Consider the following 19,331-nt stretch of genomic DNA (forward strand, 5'->3'; position numbering starts at 1 on the left):
AGAAACTGAAGTGACCTCAGAACAAGCAAGCACGCGAGGTATCCCAGCCACCCAGTCCACCAACCCTTGTTGTTGCGAATGGACAGACAAGCCCCAAGCCCCTTTGAGGCACTTCTCTTTGGGCAGGGCGGGGCAGCTCAGAGACCAGGGGTGGCAGCAGCAGCTGCCCAGAGGACTCCCAAGGAGAGGCAAGAGGAGAGGAGGCTGAGGGAACGCTCAGCAAGGGAGGGTGTTCAAAAAAGGGTGAGAGGCTGCCAACTCTGCAGGCAAGGGGTGACATAACTGGGCTCCTGAGCCCCACAGGGGTGTTGCAGAAAGAATGTATCTGGTCAAGGGAGCTGTGGACTTAAAAAGGTTGAAAATCTCTGTACTACACTTACCATCACGGAGAATGCTGGGAACTGTAGTTCCTTAAGGGTGCTGGGAATCATAGCTCCTGAGGGTCAACATGCTTAAGAAACCACAGTTCCCAGGATTCTCCATGATGGTTGAAGTGGTACAATAGTGCTTAAAGTGTGTAGTGTGAATGTGGCCTTGGTTGGAATGAGGGAGATGGATTCCCTTGGTTTCTGTGCCCCCAACTTTGGAACTCCCCATCTAAGAGGTCTGTGTTGCGCTCTCTCGGCTTGCTTTGTGATTTAGTGTCAGGGTATGTTTTGCTTTGTATAGGAAGATGTTTTGGTATTGCTTGGCCTGCCATAATTCATAGTAATCCTTCTGTGTCTTGACTTGGTTCCAAAATTATAATGTAGGTGCCAGTTTTATTATAATATCTAAAATTGCAAACTAATTGGGGCCTAAAACTTACTGTGGGAGTGATCCTGCCAGGGGAGCATATATAACACAGAATGCTACTGAAGAAGGCCCCTTTCCCTATACAGTAGTACCTTGGTTGACAACCATAATCCTTTGCAGAGGTTTGGTTGTAAACCAAAACAGGTTGTAACCCAAGGCGCACTTTCGCCAATGGGGCCTCCCCCCCAAAATGGGTTGTTATATAAAAAAAGGGACACGTACTTCCGGGTTTGACATGGTTGTAATCCAAAATGGTTGTAATCCAAAGCGGTTGCAAACCAAGGCACCACTGTATTTGTCACCTACCTAGGCTAGAAACAGCTACAGAGACCTCGGAAGATGATTTTAAAGCACAGTCTGACATGGAAGAAAAAGGTTCTTAAGAGTGTTGCATTAATGTAAGCACATACGGAAATGACCACATAACACACTTGCCACATGAGTAAGCCCATTGGTTCTTAGCAAGACTCTCCTGCTACCCTATGGCAAGTAACAGTCACCGCCAGATGAACCTAGCAGGGAAGTTTACATAAAACTGGAGGTAAATTCTTATGAGGTTTTCATTTCTTTCAGCTCTTCAACATATAGCAAATTATTAACATGGGTATGTGTGGATAGGTTGGCTAGTAAAGCACCCATCTCTCAACAAATTAGTTTGCGAGGATGTGCGTAATAGCTTTTTAGAGCATCACTAAATATCAGTAAGGGCCATGAACAGTCAAGAACATTTTATTTGTGTGCTGGGGCAGGGATGATTGTGGTGGTAACTCACTCCCCATTAATTTCAACAAGCCTCATGCACTGTTGTGCCTTCAGCGGCGAAAAGTCACCGTCTTTTCATGTGCATTGTTACAGTGTCATTGCAACACTATATAGAGGTATAGCTAGCAAAGATAATGGAGAGATGTTGCAAAAACATGATGGCTTTATGTCCGCATGTTCCTTCACTTTGATAGGCTGCTGAGCTTGGAATGCCGCTGTACAGAGCTTCCTACCTCTTTTTTTTTGTAATGGCTGTAAAATTGCCAGCTCAATAAACACAGCCCTTTAGATAATCACCAGTTGGAAATCTGTAAACCGCAAGGGGAGTATAAGACATATGCTAGATGTTGCAGATCTTGGAACGAACTGAAATCCAAGTATATACTTGATGGTCTGTGTGTGCAAACTTGTGTTACGGGCAGGGGAGGTGGGAGGAAGCATTCATGTTTTTGTTTAAAGCAGAAGTCGCTAGGCTAATTTTGTTGTCGCTCTCAAAAGTCTCTCATTAATTCAAACTGACTAAAGGTGATTTCTCTGGGGAAGAGGTGCCTGCCCCAGCGAGGGATCCCTGCTGTTCCCCTCAACTGTCAATGCAACTGAAGCATTTGTTTACAACTGTGTTCTCCTTCCCCTAATCCCATTTCTCCAGAGCAGGCCACAATTGAAAGCTTGATTTGAAGAACTACACATTGAATCAGAATAAAATATTGATTCCTTCCCTATAATGGGAATTGAAGAGGCCTTGTTAAAGGAACAAAAGGCCTGGCATATTTATGTCTCAGGCAGCTGTCTAGAAAATAGGTTCATATCATTTTAAACATTTGCTTATGTAAAGAGAATGGCAGTTTCCCTTTCTTTCTGCCCCTAGTACTTAAAAAAAAGCCACTTACTTGCAGCTCATTCACGATACGATTCTTGACTGAACATACCTGGGTCTACTGAATGTGTATCAAAACATTTGCCATTAGTAATTTTCAAACTGGGTCATTAGTTGTTTTTTGTTTTGTTTTTTAAACCATTTATGTTCTGAAACCACTGGAACACACAATCACAATTTCTTAACTTTGTGTCTTTTCCTCTGCTGATAAAAAGTGAAGGTTGATGGTTTTGCTTATTTAAAGGGAATAGAAAATTGCAAGTGTATTGTGAATGCAAAATATTGGATCATAAAATTGGGCTGTGGGATGGAAGCTATGGATTATTTTACAGAACAAAATTTGCCTAGGACTGCAGCTTTATCTGCTAAACAGAAAGGGAACATCAGAGACAGAAATCATGTAGGGTGGGAATAAGAGAAAGGAACAAAGGTGTATGTAGCTGGTGAACTTTCAGAGTGAACAAGAAGGGGGATAAAGGGAGATGAGAAAAGGCTGTTCCACTTTTGCATGTTCTTGTCTTACGTATTTTGTGCATACTGTATGTAGAAATGAAACCAAAGCATCTTGCACCACCACTCTGTCACAAGGCAAGGGCAGCCATCCAAAGGTGCCAGAAACCAAATATAACTAATGAAATGAAATAAAATAAAATAAAATATGTGTATGTTGTATGTTCAGCTGTGTTCTTCAGGATGCTTAAGAATCTTTAAGTTTAAGCAATCCTTAAGCTTGGCAAAAGAGAGGATTAAAATATATATTTCTAAAAAATTGATTCACACACACACTGCCTCAAAATAGAATAGATGCTTCAGTAGTTTGTAGACAAGGGGTTGTATACAACATTAATCCTGCTCAGATCAGACCCACTGAAATTAATGGACCTGAGTTATGTCCATTGTTCAATGGTTCCACTCTGAGTAGAACTAGGTTTTGTTTTAAATGTACTGTTTTTGTGTGTTTAATTATTTTGTCTGTAAATCTCCTTGAGACAGTGGTTTAATGATGATGTTGGATGTTACCCATGACCTATTCGGTTTATTTTGCTGATAGGCATGTCAAACTTGTATTTTCTCTCTGCGTGTAAGGTATGCCAGTAGAAGTTCCGGTCTATCAAATGTGTGTGCGCATTGTAAGTATAGAGCAAGACAGAAAGATTATTTCTAAACAAACTGGCTGGGCTTTTTGTTTTGTTTTTGTAATTTCTTCCTACAAACTGACTTTAATTGTTTGCTTCGTGGTGATACGCTGGCATTAATAAAACATTGGTGGTAATTGGCTATGACAGATTGTCCATATTCCCTCTTCACTCCAGCATCTGTGGCCTTTGACGGTTATGGGAGGTGTCTACAGAAGCCAGCCCTCCTCAAGTAAGTCCCTGGAGTAATTGACTTTGACAGAAACTGGTTGCTGTAATACTGATCTATCAGCTTGCATGAACTGTGTAATGCCTGAAGGATTCAGTACCCATCAATACACCCTTAGCTTGCAGCATTTCTTCCAATACTCCTCTCCCTCTCTCCCTTCTCCCTTATTTCCCCCTGGTAATTTATTAAAAGAAATATTTGCGGCATTTGCTGGGTATTTGGTATACACTCGTTTTTGGTCTGTCACAGTAGATGAAAACACTGTGTTGGGATTTAGCATGTAATAGAAGTGTTTGTGAAGCCTCTCTTTTTTAAAGGAACGCTGAGAGAGATGGCGATGGGAGAGCTCCTCCAGGAATAGGTGCAAATCCTTTTCATTTAGTCTTTCTCTCTTTTTTTAATTACCCAAATGAACATAATCTACAGCATTTAAAAACTATCTGTGACATTTACATTGGGAGATCCTGTGTTTTATAAATTGTCCTCTCTAACAACCTGTGTTGGAGGTGTGGAAAGGAGGTTGGAACATTTATCCACATGTGGTGGAATTGTAGTGTAATTAAGGAATTTTGGGAAATGCTATATAAGGAATTAAAAAAAATGCTAAAATATTCCTTTAAGAAAAGTCCCGAAATGTTCCTCCTTGGAATGATGCCTGAGGACATACAAACAAATGATAGGTGTGTAATCAGCTATGCAACAGCAGCCGCCAGATTATTAGTCGCAAAAAATTGGAAAACCCCGGAAATCCCGAGCAAAGAAGATTGGCAAATAAAATTATTTAATTATTATAATTTAGCAAAACATTATGAAGAAACTAGAGGAAAGAATTCAGAAGATATAAAAAAAAATTGGGCACCCTTTTTTAACTATATTAAGGAAAAACTGGAAAAACCAAATATAATCTTAGACGTCTAACAACTCTGTTATGAACAATTCACTAAAGTGATATATAACTTTGTTAATACAGCATGTATATATTACTTACCTTTTTCAATTCAATGAATTTTGGTATGTTAAGACCTTATGGTACAAAAGGATAAGCTTGAAACAGGGGGAGAAATATGGGGGGAGGGATAAGGGCGGGGAGGGATAAGGGTGGGGAGGGAAAAAAGGGATAAAGAAGACTCAATAACGAAATGTGATATATGTTTTTATTGATTTTACTGGTTTGTATTGTTTTTCTTGATTTTTTTTGACATTAATAAAGTTTTTTTTTTTAAAAAAAAACTATCTGTGACAATGTGTGGTAGGCTGTTTGGTAAAATGGTGCCTTTTGTTTTGAAGATAACAAGCTGTGTGATTTAAAGAGGGGAGGGAGGCAGTAAGGAAAGCACAGCATAGATCAGAAGTCATGAGAAGAAGTAGAGGTGATAACTGTAGGTAGGATATCCCATATCCTGGCTTAAACAATGTGATGCCCTTCTCATCTTGCTGAACATGGCCAGTGATGAGGAAGGATGGGAGCTGTCGTCTAGCAAGATTTGGAAGACATCACATTGGTTACCGTTGTAGCATATGCTGTACTGCTGTGGCTCAAGCACTTTACCTTCAGGGAATCTTTTCTATACTGTATCTACTTTAAGGAAATCCTGCATAGCTGCCAGAGGAGCTCTACCCATTGGATCTTGTTGAAGCTGCCTAATATAGAGTAAAGACTGTTTAGCCCTGCTGGATCAGGCCAAAGGCCCATTTCATCCAGCATCCTGTTGTCGCAGTGGCCGTCCGGCTGCTTCTGGGGAAGGCTGCCAGCAGAACCTGAGTGCAATAGCAATTCTCTCCACCTGTGATTCCCAGCATCTGGCATTCAGTGGCATACAGCCTTTGACAGTGGAGGCTGAACATAGTCATAGGGATTTCTTTCATCCAACCTATCTGGAAATTTCACTCTGGCATAAGGGGTTAACACTGCACTTACCTGGCTCATCTGACCCAGGGAGCTCTCCGGGAGAAACAGTTTTGATTATGTTTTGCTTAGAGCAGATGGGGTTGACCCCAGAAATGTTGTTGAACTAGCGCTGCCTTGTGTGTTGGCTGGTGTACTTCTGTAAGGTATATTGAACGTGCACCTCTCAAAACTATTAGAAAGTAATCATAAATGCCTAGTTCTCTGTGTCTGAAGATTATCTGATCTGGAAGAAGCTGCCTGCAGTTTCCCACTGCTCAAGGCAGGGAGGATATCAAACTGATCCAGATATAGTCGTCTTGTATTTCTGTAGCATCCCAGATGCATATTTTGGGAGATTGGTGTGGAGATTGCTTCATAACAAACCAATCCCTTGTATCTCTTTGAGGCAGTGTGTGGAAACTGTGATGTGCTAATAGTAACAGTGGCAGATGGTGCTGAGCTCCCAAGGGGGTGGCTCCTTTTGGGACCTCGCAGCATGCTGCCCCCCCCCCCGGCAAATGTGTTTGGACTTAAAACAAAAAACAAAAAACCAGTTAACACTAGAGAATGCAGTAGGCTCTTCTTGAACAGCTGTGAGGTTCATCGTTAAATGTTTGGGGGGAATATTTGAAAGAAATGTATTTTTAGTGGTGACTGTGGGGAAAGACGATGAATATTATGGCCACAATATGTTTTGTAGAGCATGCAGAATTATTTTAGGTTAATGAAGGCTTAAGATGATGATAAATTCTGGAAGGATTTAAGAACTAGAATATGGACAGGAGAAGAAAGTGCTAGTGTATCACAGCAGGCACTGCGCACATATGTGCCTTGGGCGGACTCTGATTTCATGTGGGCAAGCAAGGTGCTGGTACATGCTGATAAAAAATTCCCACAGCACTTCACCTCTGCTCCTGTTGAACTTCAGACAGAACGAGCAAGAGCCTGACGTGTGCCATAGTAATCTCGACTTGTGCTTTCTCTCCAAGATTTGACTTTTATTGCTTTGTTCCTTGCTGACAGCTTATGGTTTGTTTAGAGTTAGGAGACACAACAAGCCAGATTCTTCCATTGTTTTGTTTTGCAGTTTGATGGCAGCAGGAGCATGAGAGGGGCACCAAGGAAACTTGCACCAGACTGCTGCTTATTCTTATAACTATTAGCTGGCCCTGCACGCGTTGCTGTGCGTTAGTCTGTCAAATGGAGGGTAATAGGCCCCCTTCAGATCCCCCTGAGCCTCAGAGTCCCCCTGTTTTACAGGATCTTGTGGCGGAGGCGGGGCTTGTGGGTATGGAACGTTGTTGTGGCTAATCCCTGTGACTGCCCCCACGTGTTCCGATCCATGATCTATTCTGTTTGTCCCCCCCTCCGTGACCGGCATATCTCATGATGTTTTGAAGGATGGTATTTATTTTTGTCTTGTGGTTATTTGGTGGGGGATTTTCTGGGGGGGTAGTGGTGCTATTTTAAAGTAAAAACCCCTTGCCGTGCCCCCAAGTGCGTTGCTGTGGGTTATCCCCCCCCCGGCCTAGTGGGGGCCTGGCAGGGGCCTACATAAAACAAAGGTCGTGCTGCGCCCTGTAATCCATGCGCTTGTCCTCTCCCCCCCTCCGGGCCTAGTGGGGGCCTGGCGGCCTGGCAGGGGCCTACATAAAACAAAGGCCATGCTGCGGCCTGCGACCCGGGCACTCCCCCTCTCCCCTCCCCGGGCCTAGTGGGGACCTAGCAGCCTGGCAGGGGCCTAGGGGGTCTGATAATGGTCACCTTGGTGGTTTCAGTTGCTTGGTTGATGATGTCATCATTTGGTTTGTGGGTGTGGTGTAGATTTCACAGGAAGGGAGGGGGTGTACTGGGGGGGAATTCCACTTGAGGGCGCTGTTTTATTCTGTGGAAAAGCAGGTTTCTACCTGCCCAGGTGTGAAATTTGAGGGATTTTTTTTTCCTAACAATGCTCGGGGAGTGGCGTGGATCGTTTTGTCAAAATTTCAGGGCGATCGGTCAAGCGGTTACGGAGAAAAGTGGAACACGCACTTTCACTATTTTTACATTTATATATATATAGATGAACCATGATTTGCTTTATAGTTTAATATGGTTTAAACTGTGGTTTAATGTGATGTGTGAACCAAGCTAGATCACTGCGAACTAGCACAGTGTTGTGTTGGTCTAGAACAGGTCTGCAACGTTTTTCAGCCGTGGGCCGGTCCACCATCCCTCAGACCCTGTGGTGGGCCAGACTATACTGGTATTTTGAAAAAAAATTAATGAAAAATAATGAACGAATTCCTTTGCCTCACAAATAACCCAGAGATGCATTTTAAATAAAAGCACACATTCTACTCATGTAAAAACACGCTGATTCCCAGACCATCTGCGGGTCGGATTGAGAAGGCGATTGGGCCGCATCCGGCCCATGGACCTTAGGTTGCCTACCCCTGAAGAACTAGAGAGATTCAGGTTCAAATCCCTGCTTGGTCATAAAGTTGTTTAGATGTTGTTTTTTTGGCCAGGCATGCGTTTTTCAGCCAAACCCACCTCTCAGGATTGTTGTGTGGAAAAAAATGAGTGAGAGAAGAGAATCATGTGTGCAGCTTTGGAGGGAGGGTGGGATAATAAATATCACACCTCTGAGTAGGCCTGATAAGCACCTTGTTGCAGGATATTAGGGTGGTGATTCTGGGAACCAGTAAGTGAGAGTTAAGATTTTCACCTCCATTTCATTAATGACAGCAAAGGATTTTAGAGGTGGACTTCACACCATTGATTGAAACCTTTAAAACCTGATTTGTCTGCCTTGGCAGCATTAGGTGGTAAATCTTAATTTAAAAACACAGCAGCACTTAAGGTCACTCAGCTTCCTTTTTGTATTGCGGTATTGATCTTTTCTCCCCCCAGAACTGCAGAACGCTGAATATAGCATTTTGAAATTAACCAAGCAAAGCCATATGAATCAAAAATTGTATTACGAAATGTTATTCCAGGTTAATATTGAGGTAATTCCAGTGCCGTGGGTTCTGTAATGATCTTTTAAAATACAGGGGTAACACCTCGACTTGGCAATAATGAGCAAAGGAGTTCACTTTCCACCTGCAGATGTAGGGGCAGAGGGTGAACCACTCATCTTGGCAGTAAAAGTGCCTTTTAGCTCCCTCCCCCTTAAAAATGCCCAAACCAAGGAGTCCAAGTTGCATTTTTAAATAACAGATGCTGGGGAGCAGCAGCGGGCAGGGGACTCTGTGTTCTTGAGGGCTTCCCAGGAGAGGCATCCAGCCGGCTGTTGTGGGGGAGACAGGATGCTAGACTAGATAGGCCTTTGACCTGATCCAGCAGGATTCTTGTTATGTTTCTATGAATAATGTTGTGGGAAGGCTGTTGCCATCCTGCCCTGCAGGGGCATCCCTGAGCCATCTGATTGGCCACTGTGGGAAACAGGCCTTTGGTTCAATCCAGCAGGATGCTTCCTCTGTTCTTTATGCAGAATGCAGAACTGGCTGAAGGGGAGAGGGGATGACAGGTGCACAACATCTGGCTTTGTTCAAATGTAAGGTGAATGAGCAGGGCTGTTAGCCTTACTTTGGAGTCAAAGCTGTCCTTCTCCTCCTTGGCTGAATCATAAAGAGCTCTTAGGTATAGAGTAACTCAGCTTCAATATCTCATTTCTCTTCCACCCATCACCTTGTTTTTCTCTCGCTAACACTTTTGGAATCAGCTGAAGCAAAATTGAACCACTGATGGCATGTATGAGTAGGATAAGAGTAAAAAGACAGCTCCTAACATGCTGCCATGCTAAGGAGAGATCATACCTCAAGGGTAGAGCACACAATTTGTATGCAAAAGATCCCTGGTTCATCCCTGGTGTCTCCAGGTATGCTACAAGTGATGTAGGCCCTGAAGAGCTAATGGCAGTCATTCATTCATTCATTTTATTTCTCTGCCTCTTTTCCACAAAATAATCATGCTCAAAGGGACTTACAGCAAAGAAACAGCGATGCATTTGAAAGAAACACTGCAAAAACAATTTCATAGTGGCATTGCAAAATAATAATGTAGTTATAATTTCATAACATAGCAAAACAAAAAATTAAAACCACAGAAAACCACATTTCAACCCTGTAAATATAACAGGATTATTCATGCCAGAAAAAAAAAATAACAAGGGGGCTTCACAGTTTCACCTTAGTTCCAGAAACACCCATCCCATGGTGTTGCTCACAGTTCCTTTCATGCAACAGCTTTTTATAAGGTTTGCAAGGGCAAAAGAATGTAGTAGCTGGAAACATCCCTCCTATAATGTTGCTCCAGTGTAAATAATCCTAGGCTACATGGGCTGATAGTCCAATGTGTGCTATAAATGGCAGCTTCATATATATCTATAAGAGTAAGGTAAAATTGGAATCCAAGATGGCACCATGCTGTTAGGAGCAGGTTTGGTGCTTGGTCACAGGCACCAATCTGTGGGGAGATAGTAGACTCATTCCCCTCAACAGTGTAGTTCTTAGTTACTCCCTTTCACACCCATGGACAAAACTGCTGAACTAGGAGATACTGGTTGTGGAGACAGCAAAATCTGCCTTCCACTGCTGATAGTGGATGACCTGATCCTCACTGGCAGAGATCCCATGTGGTGCGTTCAGTGTGTGTCCGTATAAATACTGTAACTCATGTAGAGAAGCATTACACACTGTGAGGTTGTTGTAGTAGAGCAGTCCTGGAGTGGGGTAGCCTTCCTTGCCAATTTCTACCTTCATTTTGTTCTTGAAAAACTCAAGCAGGGATGGCTGGGGGCGGGGGGCAGGGGATGAGAATGAGAATGAGAATTAGCTCCACCTCTCATTGGCTCTCACTCTAATTATAATTTACTCTGGTTCCACCTACCTTTGTCCTCTATGCTTTCTACCCTAACAGTCCCATGATTGGGCAAAGGTCACCACTGGGCTGCTACAAAAGTACAGCCCCTCCTTCCGCATGCAGACATGCCATCTGACACACTGACTAGCAATTTCCTGGTGCTTAATAATTTGCACTTGGGTGCGCTGTGGCGTGGTCTTCCGGAAACATATGCCTCCCTACACTTTTAAGAAAAACGCCACACACACACAACAGCAGAAGCTCTTCTCTGCTTGTGACCACCAGCCCATGGAGGATTTGTGCGCAAGCTTTTCCTCTTTCTGGTGTTAATATTGGTTATTGTAAACTACCAGCAGAGGTCACAGTCTTTCTGATCCAATGTGAAAGCTACACAATCTTGTTAGAAGACGCTGCAGCTCAGGAAAGAGGATTACACAGTAATAGTACTTGATGAATCTCTCCCCTCCTTTTCATTCCCTATTACAGGAGGATGGCTTTAAAAAAAATCTATGTAAATAACACTGCGCACAGGGCAGGGCATATTGGCAAGTAATTTTACAGCAATATGGCTCCCGTGGCAGGTGTAGTTCTAAATAGTACTGCATCATGGTCAGCAAGCTGGATTTTACAGTGATTTAAAGGATTAATGTTGAAGGAATATCTGAAAATGTTACTGTGTCTCTCTAGATTTTTGGCACATGATACAAGGGTGAGAAATCCAGGTAGCAGAAAATATGATATAATGGAAAGTCACTGGTAACCTTCAGAGGTTGAATTTTAAAGAGGACAGATTGAAATTATTGGGCCTATGCTGGAGATCTGAGGCAGAGGAGCTGCCCATTCAGTAACGGACATTGCTTTGTGAAGATTGGCAAGAAAAGTGGGGAAGGGCAACTTCTGCAATTTCCACTTGCTTCTCTGGCAAGCCAGTTTCTGCCCATCTCAGCAAAATCCCACAGAGCCAGAAGGAGTTCTCAATTTAGACATGCATGTCGAGGTGAGTGAATGTTTTGACTTGAGATGGCGATAAAATGCTCGCAAAGACTGTTAGCATGACAAGGGTTCAACGGCTGTGACTGAGTAAGGAAAGTTGACATAAAAACAGGGAAGATGGACAGGCCTCAGCTGTGGGTGGCTTAGTTTCCTATGGAGCAGTGTGGTATAATATTTGATTTTTCATGACTTTGGTAAGATAAACTACCATGTAGTTAGCAGTTTTAGTTTACTGGTGTTCGATGTTGATCTTTAAATGGAAAGTCAGTTTAGAGATGTTCTTTGCATTGTAAAATCTGGGCTGCCTTGAACCTTTTTATGTTGCAGTGCTTCAGGTTTTTCTAGGCCTGGGAATTAAGAAACTGAACATCCTACTTCAGTGTTGCATGGCGTTTAACATCTAGCTGAAGAATAAACTTACTATGTTGGGATGAATACATCTATGGTTGCTCAAGGGTACATCCAAATAATATGTTAATCAAATCACACACACTAATCACATGGAAATTTATGCAGGCACACACATACCACAGCTTTTATGTATTTTTGTCTAAATATTTTTGGATGCATTCCAGGGCCAAGTACAGATGTAATGTTGCTAATATCCCAACCATGGATGGAAGATGAAAAAGTCTGTGGCATACTCTCTTCAGCACCTTCCTATGAGAACTTTCTCCTACCTCCTGTGCTCCACTTTAGCCAAGGTGTAATATTCACACTAACCAGGATTGCCCTGATAATTTGTGGTTCTGAAACTGGGGTTTGAAGTGGTTTCAAACATCATGAGGGCAACCCTGGTTAGTGTTAACCATGGCTAGTGACAATGCAAATGGCCTATAACTGTGCAAAGCATGGAAGGGATGGGATAAATTAAGCATGGAAGCATGCTTGCAGCATACACCTGTCCTTCTATAAATATAGTTTGGAGCATGCAAGCCACAATAGTGATTCATTTTCATGTACATGAGCTGCAAGGCCGGCAACTGAAGCTTGCTGTTTTTACAGATAATCAAGATCAGGCATCCCCAAACTTCGGCCCTCCAGATGTTTTGGACTACAATTCCCATTATCCCTGACCATTGGTCCTGTTAGCTAGGGATCATGGGAGTTGTAGGCCAAAACATCTGGAGGGCTGCAGTTTGGGGATGCCTGATCAAGATGAAGATGGGTAAAGGGATTGAATGGGACTCGTTTTCTACTCTGAACACTGGGAGTGTTCACTTGTCTGCTTACAGTCCGTGTAGATGGTACTGAGCTATGTGGACCAATGGACTGACTCTGTACGAGGCAGCTTCCTATGTTCCTGTGTGTGCCCTAGTAGGCTGTACTACTTTATGTGCTTAGAACACCTTCCCAAAATAAAGAAGGGGAATATGTTTTTAAAAGTATGGTTAACAAGACAATAAATCATTTGAATATGGCTATTAGAATGTAACTGTATTGAGCAAATTCCTTGCTATAAGTTACTTTTTGTGTACAGTTAAAAAAAGTAACTTCTAGCAAGGAATTTGCTCAACACTGTTATATTCTAATAGTCATATTCAGGTGATTTATTGTCACTGGAACCCCGAGTTTGAATTACAGCCTTAGTGTAAGCGCCTTTTGAAAGGCACCTTCGGTAATTACCTCTGCAGATTGAGTAATGTCCAAAAACCTGCTTTAAAAGTGCTAATAGCTGATTGAAGAAGCCAAAATTCGCTCCAGGCACTGAAAACTGATATCAACACATGTGGAGTTGGTTTGTCTTTTTTGGTTTGGCTCCGTTTCCTTCTTCCCATTTGGAAGCTTTTTAATATATTATTTTCACTAGGTGAAAAAAATGAGGGATGCATTTTGCCTGGAACATAACTATAGTGGCTTGCATTTTTGTTTTAAAGGCCTTTTTCAATAAGCTGCCAAAGGGCACTGTAAACATCAGTCCATACTACATTGCTAGCAAATATTTCTGGCTTTCATGAAATGACTGGAAGGAGACTCTAGAGGGTGCTACAAAGCAACATCTATGGCAGCCCTGCTCTTCTGCTTCCTTCACAGAGGTTCCTGCATTCCAGTGCTTAAAGGTGGTGGAAGTTTGATGTACATTCCTTCTTCCGACCACAAGGCAGCTTAAAAAAAAACACCCCAAAAAACCCCCAGCCCTGAGTGAATGCCATTGGGTTTGGCTTGGAGACCGGTTCCGGGCCATATGTCTTAATTATTAAGCTCTAGGGGATTCCGCAGCAAGGCTTTGAAAAATATTGTGGCTCTAAAAGCACAGCACTGGAATTTTTCTTGCTGGCTTAAATCACTTTAAATACTGAAAGGGCTTTTTCATGCATTTGTGGAACATGATGAAGATACCGTAGTAGATGGACTTGGGAGTGGGGGGTGAGCTAGTGGTGATGTGTAGAATGACTCTGCATGGTTTTCTCCCCCTCCTAGGTGGTAAATATGGTATATCACCCGCCAAGAGCAAAGTGCAACTCCTTCAATTTTAACTCCCCCCCCCCACTTTGTTCTGGTGCCTAGCAATAAAACATCTCTACCCGACAGAAAATTCTGTGCTTCGTAGACACTGTGAAGAACGTGTTCCTTTTTCTAAATGCCCAAGTCATATTTTTAGACTAGTGTCTTTTCTTTCTGGTCCTATTTATATAAGCCTGCTTTATATAGACTTTTGTCCTTGGGTAATATATATAAACATTAACTGTCCGTGCCAGATGCAATTCCTGTTTTAGAGACATGACAGACACATCTGTTTACAGTGGCTCAGTGTCTTTCATCTTTTCTTCAAGGCTGCTGGTCCTGGGTGGGTTAAGAGGTTCACCGCTAAATGGCTGTAGCTTGCGAGCATGAGCAAGATGTGGCCTGTGATGGCTTAAATTTAGAACCTCGAGACTTATGAGCGTCTTGAGACTGAAGGGTACACATGAAGCCATTCCCCACCGCAGCCTTTTCTACTAATCTCCTACCCCTTCTCTCTTTACCTCCCCCTCCCCCCCCATGAGCTCTCCATCCTTTATGATGCTTCCTTATACTGAGGCAGACGACTGGTCCTCCGAGTCAAGTGCTGTTTACTCTTACAGGCAGCAGATCTATCTGAGGTCTCAGAGAGAAAACTCCCTCCCCCCTCCACCAGACCTGCTACTTGAGATATATGGGACTGAACCTGGGACCTTCTGCAATGCAAAGTAGGTGCTTGAACACTGGGCTATGGTCCCCCTCCAGCTGAGTAGAGGCAGCCTTCAGGTAAGCAACCAGTTACATACCAGGTGTACACTGTATCCTGCCAAACGGCCCTACCTCTCAATCACTTGCTACAGGCACCTGTCTCTCTGCTTTTGCAAATACAGAGGAAGCTGGTAGGGGGCAGGCCATTTGGACACAAATGGTTGTGGATGTTCTTTCCTCGCTGCAACAGCCTCATCTTCCTGCCCCAACTCTCCATTTTCTTCTGTGTAACTCCTCCTTCTTTTACACCCTGTTGAAGAGGCAGAAAACTGGGCAGAAACTTCTGCTAATTATGCTGCATATACCTGGAGGATGCTCACAAACCTTGTCCTTGTATTCTTTCCTCTTGCTGGGAAAGGGAATATTTAGTGCTCCTAGTCCCCAAGGTGACTTAAAATTTCTTGATGCTAAGGCACCTAGGCACCCGGAATTTTTCTAGTCCCAGAGCCCTTTTGGTTTTTTAACGATTGGTTTTGCTGCAGTGAAAATTGCTCACCTTTTCCATCAAGCAAAAGTCATGGTTTTTCTAAAAGGCATGCTTGCCACTTTCTTTCTTTTTAATATTCACTGACAATGTAAAATAAGTGATTATTTTTTTACTGCCAGTTTAAGACTGATCTTGGGAATGGTAATTGTTTCAACTGGAGAGAAGATTAAAACTCTTCTCCCCTGTCAGATATTAAACATGGCGAAACTTGCTTTGGGCTATGAAATAAAACCTTTTGATTTGCAGCAAAACTTGGTGGAAAGCTGTCAGACAAGAACTGTGTAGATTTGTTGGCATAAAAGCCCCATTTTACTACCGGTATATTTTTTAGAAGGGGGTGTGGAGTGTGTGGAAGCCTGCTAGGCCATTTCAGCTTGAGACATGTATTTTTGAGAAGCTTGGTCCCATTGTGCGGGGGTTAGCATGGAGCAAAATGATGGTAATTCAGAGCCAGAAAAGAGTCTGTTTCTAATTCTGAATCCTTTTGAAAGCACTGTAGCCTTTTATCAACGGTGCTAACAAGAGCAGAACTGTCTATGATTCTGTACTTGGCACATTCCTCCTACTCTTCTTGCTCCCCCACCCACCCAGTCTCTCTTCTCAGTTCTTTAAAATGCAGAAACATGTCTGTATATAGGTGGCGTATTTGGTTTTGCGTGCTTATCGTGTTCTCGGAACGCTGACTATTCGACTCAACAATGTGGGTAGCAGCTTAATTTGAAAAGCTGCTTTTTCTTGTTGGTGGGGGTCCTTTCCCTCCACCCCCCTCTCCAGATCCTGGCTGTGGCAAAAAATCAATGTGCAGATTGCGGTCTGCACTAATAGGAATCAAGTTCTTCAAGGCATGAAAATGGGTTAATCAGCAGTGAACCATTTGAAAGGCCATTTCGAAACAAAGCTTTGTTCGTAGGAGCAAACCATTGAGGTAAATATTGCAAGTAAATGTGCGGGAATGAAAACAGGATGGATCTTGCATATTGCAAACTTGAGTGTTCTATCAGCTGCAGAGTTATTATCTATTGCTCTGATTCACAAGTGGAAATACATGCCAGAGCCCCTGGAATCCTGAGCTGCGTAAATAAACCCTGAAAGTTTTAGAGGCCCATGAAAACTGGAAGCAGCCTTTAGTCAGACATAGGTGGAATCTACACACATATAAAAAACGCTGTGAAAATGCATTAAATAATTTTTTAAAAATATATATACATATATATATAGACTTTGCCATAGCTCACCGTTGCCATCTAGTGGCACATTTGTATATTGCACTTTACAACACAGTTTAAACATTTTATTTGCAGCTGTATAGCTGAGTCGCTATGCATCCCAATAGAGTCTACTTTGACTGGTAGCAGCACTCAAAGGTTTTTTCTCAGCCCCTCATCCAATGTAGCAGCCATTACTGCTTCCTGTGGGAGCGAGTTCCATAGTTGAACTATGAGCTGCATGAAGAAGTACTTTGATTTATCTGTCCGGACTCGTTCAACATTCTGCTTCATTAGATTTCCATGAGTTCTATAGTATTATTAGAGAGGAAGAAAAACTTCTTTATCCACTTGTTCCATCTCGTGCATAATTTTATAAACGTCTAGCACGTCTCTCTGCTTGCTTGTCTTTTTTCTAAACTAAAAAGTCTCAAAAGCTGCATTTTTTCCTCATGCAGGAGTTGCTCTATCGGATCCCCTCGGTCATTTTAGTTGCCTTTTTCTGAACCTATCAACCTTGTCACGATGAGCTTGTAATATGTGTAACTGGCCCCTTCTCATCAAAACCCCAGACTGTTTTATTCTTCTTTGCTCTTGGGGCAGCTCCAGTTTATACCACTTTTCTGTGGAAGTGAAAACTCTCAAGAGATGCTTCCTTACATCTGAACATAGAGTTCCAATGACAGCAGCAGGTGGGTGTTGGTCTCTTTCTCCACCCCCCTTTCCCCTCCCTGCTTCCTTTCTGCCAAAAATAACCACATATTTTAGACCTTGTAACTACATAAATCCAGATAGGAACCTTGAATGAGCCCTCAAAAGCTCAGAGGGTGGGGTGGGAAATGGAACAATCATTGCTGCTGACAGAACAGATGTTCTGTTCTCTCTCGCTCTCTTTCTGAATTGCATACAGCTAGGATCTTGTTCCTTAACTGTTCTTATCAACTAACGTTTTACAATCAAAGGAGGAGACTGATTGTAGTTTAGCTAGCTTCCTAGGGTTGCTACTGCCTCTTCTCAATTTTTTATCCCCTCCCCTCCTTGCTTTCTCCTTCCTTGATTGACTTGTCATTCACTGCTGGGGGCTTCTGTGGAATCTTGTGGCCCCTTGACCACCAGTGGTCACACGTGTGTCTGCATTAAATATTCAGACTGATTTTTAATTGTATTTTAATTGTTTCTTTTATTTCTTGTATTGTGTTATATTGTTTCATAATTTGAATTCCATGGGGCAGAGCACCTGGAGCTTGCAGTTAAAAGGACAGGTCACACATGTTTGCCTCATGCAGCAAAAGCAACCAAGAGGATTTGTGGCCTGTTAAAGACTAGCAAATCTGTCACGGTGTCGGCTTTCGTGGGCTATATAGTCCGCTTCAACAGATGTATCAGAACAGGTGATGGATGCCCTGGGCTCCTTCAGGAAGAAGGACAGGATATAATTTGAAGAATTAATGAAATCAAATCAGGACCTTTCTTTGCCAGAAACCCCAAAGAACCACCACCACTAAGTGCAGAAAATGCTGAGTTAGGTGGGCAAGTAGCCCTATCTGGTAAAAGCCAGTTTCCTGTGTTCCTAATTTGTTTAATCCTCCTCCTCATAAAACCCAATCTGGGCTGGTGGCCATCACCTCTCCTTGTGGTAATGAATTCTGGAAGTTGATTTTACACCATGTGAAGATGTGCTCTCCCCCGCCTTCTTGGAAGTTAACCCCAGGTGGTGTGATGAAACCCTGGGTTAAAACATAGGTGAAATGGGTACTCTAATGTGTGGTTTCTGCAGCTGTGTCATGATACCTTTTATTAAGGAGGCTGAAATAGTTTGAGTGCATAACCTTTTTAGAAATGTGTACTCACATCTTAATACGCCACATTTGGCACATGCAGTTCTTGCCAGCTTAGGAGAGGCTGATTTTTGTTTCCCAGGGAAGCTGCCTTCCTGCCAAGCTTTAATTTAGGTCTCCTTAATGGATTATTAATGAACTTGTGAAGCGTACGTGAATACTTATTGACAAAACACTAGCATTAAAATTCAACAGTTTGTCTGTCAATACCCTAATCAAGGACAAGGCGGTTGTACTGAGGTGATACTGAGAAATACAACTGTTACCCAACCTAACTAACTCCTTGAAGCCTTATTTACAATAGCTTGGAATGTTATCTCTGAATCTTTTGTAAGGCAGAGGTGCCATTTTCTTGTGGAACAAAAGTGTTGGAATGACAGTTTAGTGGAATTGCCTGTTTGTGTTGCAAGTCCTATTTTTATAACCATTTTGGCTAAATGAAACCTCCTTGTCCAGAGGCAGTATACCTCTGAGCACCCAAGTTCTGGGGACAAATAACAAGAGAAGAGGCATAACATGTCCAATAGCCTCCCTGACAGAGCTAGCAGAGGCCATCTCTGGTATGGTGTTGGAGAATCCAAGGACACTAGTCCTGGGCAGACTTCAATATCTATGCTGATGCCACTTTATCTGGGCCAGCTCAGGACTTCACGGCTGCCATGACAGCTATGGGGCTGTCACAATATGTTGTGCACTGACAATTACTGCAGATCATGTTCTAGATCTGGCTTTTGCTAGAGGGGACTGGGAAGGATCCAGGAGAGAGAGAGAGAAAGAGTGCGCGCGCATGCTTCACTCCCTGGTGAGGTTTGGGTTGGCTGCAACTGACTCCTCCATGCAGGTCAGTCCACTTCCAGAAGTAGATGGAACTGAATTGGTGTTTGGAAGCAATGATGGGCTGGATGGGACTAATAAACTGAGGCTGAATTATGATAAAATAAGGACTTTGGAGGTGGAACATAGCCATTGTGGCTAGTAGCTTTCTTCTCCATGAATTTGTCCAATCCTCTTTGAAAGCCATCCAAAGTCTTCATGCCCTGAGTTGCTTGGTGGCATCTAGCTC

At 42.8% G+C, this 19,331-nt stretch overlaps 1 protein-coding gene across 5 annotated transcripts in view; it reads left to right on the forward strand.

Annotated features, from left to right (window-relative positions):
• Nucleotides 1-19,331, forward strand: part of RERE (arginine-glutamic acid dipeptide repeats) — a 339,661-nt gene that overhangs the window by 33,045 nt on the left and 287,285 nt on the right. The window contains exon 2 of one of the 5 annotated variants that reach the window (XM_060276214.2): nt 14,594-14,756. The exons of the other annotated variants lie outside the window; for them this stretch is intronic. The gene's annotated coding sequence lies outside the window, so the exon portion shown is untranslated. The remainder of the gene's footprint in view (nt 1-14,593; nt 14,757-19,331) is intronic. 5 annotated transcript variants of the gene reach the window in all.

The sequence above is a fragment of the Zootoca vivipara genome, chromosome 6 (genome assembly GCF_965207765.1).
Source record: "Zootoca vivipara chromosome 6, rZooViv2.hap1.1, whole genome shotgun sequence".
NCBI lineage: Eukaryota > Metazoa > Chordata > Lepidosauria > Squamata > Lacertidae > Zootoca > Zootoca vivipara.